The sequence below is a fragment of the Capricornis sumatraensis genome, chromosome X (genome assembly GCF_032405125.1).
Source record: "Capricornis sumatraensis isolate serow.1 chromosome X, serow.2, whole genome shotgun sequence".
In the NCBI taxonomy this organism is placed as follows: domain Eukaryota; kingdom Metazoa; phylum Chordata; class Mammalia; order Artiodactyla; family Bovidae; genus Capricornis; species Capricornis sumatraensis.
The window spans coordinates 42,280,273-42,283,658 of NC_091092.1; positions in this window are offsets into that span (position 1 = coordinate 42,280,273).

Here is a 3,386-nt window from a genome sequence, read left to right on the forward strand (position 1 = left end):
AGGCTGCAGTCCATGGGGTGGCTAAGAGTCTGACACGACTGAGCGACTTCACTTTCACTTTTCACTTTCATGCATGGGAGAAGGAAATAGCAACCCACTCCAGTGTTCTTGCCTGGAGAATCCCAGGGATGGGGGAGCCTGGTGGGCTGCCGTCTATGGCGTCACACAGAGTCGGACACGACTGAAGTGACTTAGCAGCAGTAAATATAATATTTATCTATAAATATTAAATATATTAATGTATCTGTAATTTTGTATCTTTGTAACATTTGTAATTAATGTATCTTTGTAATATTTTTTCCATTTCATTGAAAAGACAACTGCATAAAGCAATAATTACAAATCTATGTTGATAGGAACAGCATGGGAAAGGATGTAATGATGACACGCATTTTACAGATGAAGCTCTGAGGCACTGGGAGATAGTGTGCTTTGCCAAGGTCACACCACAGTCAAGAGGCAGACACAAGAAGTGAACACATGCCTGCCTGACTGCAGAGCCCATGGATATAAACCCCTTTCTACGCTATGTAAGGAAGAGCCTTGGGCCTCTTCACCTACCTGTCAGATGGGGCTTTTTGGAAGAAGCTCAAAATATTCCACCAAAAAAGATCCCTGAGATTAGCTCCTCCTTTGTAGATTTCTACTGTAGTCCTCACAGTGTCCCCAGCATGGGGCTAGGCACACAGCAGATACTCAAAAATTCCAGTTGAATCGGGTTCCTCTAAAGTGACCTACATGGCTGAAGGACCCAAGGAAAAGCCAGGTTTAGTAAGGAAATGGCAAGACTAGATATTCATTAACTGCTTCTCATTAACTGCCAGGCACCATGCTAAGTGTTTATATGTATTCAAGTTGTCTAGTTTCACCCATATAAGAATCCTGTAAATTAGGTTCTATAACTATCCTGTTTTATAGAATAAGGAAGGTGATGCACCAAGTGTTTAAGTAGCTTACCCAAGGTCCCACAGCTGGGAAGTGGCAGAGCTCGAATGCAACCTTACAGTCTGGCTGCAGGGCTCATGCCATGTTCTTTTTGTTCAACCACGTCAGGAGTGTCGGAGATTTTTCAAGCTATAGATATTAGTTCCCATATAAGGAGCTGACTTTCAGAGCCACTAGCATGATCTCAGAGGTTAAGTACAAGAAAGGTGGCTTTTCGCCATATCCTTTTATCTCCCACTTGCTGGTTGATATCTGAAATTTCACATTTAGAGATTTATTCCTTTGGCTTAACTTTCCCCTGAAGCAAAGATCTAGGAAAAAGTATTATGATACTCTTTCCAGAGAGATGCCTTTATTGGACACATGCAGACAAGTCAAGGTCAGATACAATCATACTTGGAGAAGGGAGAAAACACAAGAGCATGAAGGAAAGCATGCTTTTTCTCCATGGAAGAGAAAGCGACAAGGTGAAGAGTGTCAAGAGACAAACACCATTGTTTTGGAAAGGACCGGCCTGTGTCAAATGGCAGTCATTGTTCTGGAGACATCTTCACAGACAGCACTGAGTTCCCAAGAAGGACAGTCTTTCTTGTGGCACTCTTGGAGGATGGGTCTTCAGGAGAAATGGTTCTGAAAACCCTGGAGTCATCTGTTTATCCTGGAATTCCCTTCTTGTTATCTCTGAAATATTACTCAGCACAAATTCCTCTGATCGTCAGTACCATTATTGCCATCTGGGAAACAACTCCTGCCTGTTAAAGCAAGAGGAAAGGGGCTGAGGAACATGATGTGGGGAGGGTGGAGTAGCCTCCCGGGTTGGAGGTTGTAGTTGAGAGGTGATGGGGGAGCTGCTCTTGCCAGGGCAGGGCTCTGCCCTTGATGACTGCATGACCTTGAGCAAATCATTCTGGCTGGTGCTCTCCCCTCCACTGGAGTTCAGTTGCCTTCTGTATGCTGAAGGCTCCCACGCTTCTATCTTTATACTGAACCTCCCCGCTGAGCTGGAGCTGTTGTCCTCGGTCCCCTGAACACTCACAAGAAGAAACATCACGTAATTATACACATCTGTCTATAAGACAAAGAATCTTCCCCACTGACTGCAGAACTTGTGCTCTATGCTACACCGTGTTTAATTCCAGTGCCACCACTTCAGAACTGTGTGAACTCGATTAATATGCATGAGCCTCAGTTTCCTGGTCTATAAAATGGCAATGCAATCCTACTTACCTGTTACATATTAAGCACTGTGCCTGGAATGTATTAAGTGTTCAATGTGTGTGCTTTTTTTTTTATAGCATTTTGTTGTTGTTGTATGGAATTAGGGTTAATAGTCATTTTCTCAACATCCTGAGCAATTATCCTTTATAGGATAATTGAAATTACTCTTAGAGGCAAGGTGCACCTGTTAATAATCTCACCCAATAAAAGCAAGTATTTAAATATGTGCTTTGAAAAGTGAAGAAACGAGCCATGCTTGGATTTGATTTCCAAATTCACGTTTCAGGTGTCAATAGAAGATTGAATCCTTTCTCTACATTGAAACATTTAAATCAAATGAAAACCAATTTGAGTTTGAGAAGCACTGGGCAAAGCCTTGAGCCTTCTTGTCTAGACTATAAGCCACCCCTAGGAGCCTGGCTCTAAACTTACAAAGGTACATGTGCCACCTGGTACTTCACAAACGCTGTCAACCACACTGCCAGGGTGGAGCAGAGACTTTGGCACCATCTGACAGAGACAGTGTGGTCTATTTGGTGGGATTTCTGGGGCACTGGGAAGTAACTCCTTCACCCCATTTTCCCAGTCATTCCATCCTGATGCTTGAAATGCTCGCAGTGTCTTCTAAGGAGACTCAGTCCAGAAATATCTACCCTATTAGTTTTTATACCAGTACTGTCGGCTCCATCCATGGAGACTTTTAGCCTCCTTGAGACTCCTGTTAATATGCAAGTATGCCTGTTATGCCCCGGGCTCTTACCAGCTAACTCCTAACTTGCAGTTAATTCCTTAACAGGGCTTGACCGAGTGGGGCACCAGACAAGGACATGAACTAGAGGGCTGCCTGACAACAGGAAGCCAAGTGGTGCCAAAGGAGGTGGAGAGCGGGGGTCAGAGCCTCTGACCCAGTCTCACTGCATAAGGCCCTTGAGTCCCTCCCTCCACTCTGCCTACAGCTCCAGACAGAAATTAAACCCAGCGCCGGAGCAACCCGAGACTGGGCCATCAAGTCAGACCAATTTGGGCTAATGGGTGCAGAGGAGGCTGGTCTACATTATGGACCATTTTTCAAAGAGATACAGTTTTATGACTGTCCAGCCGGTACAGTAGCATGGAACTAATAGCTCACTGAGGGCTGCCAAGTCCCAGGCCTGCCAGATCTGTTTTAATGACAAGATAAGAACCATTTATAATTAGCACATTTGGTCTGTAAGTGGGCCCCA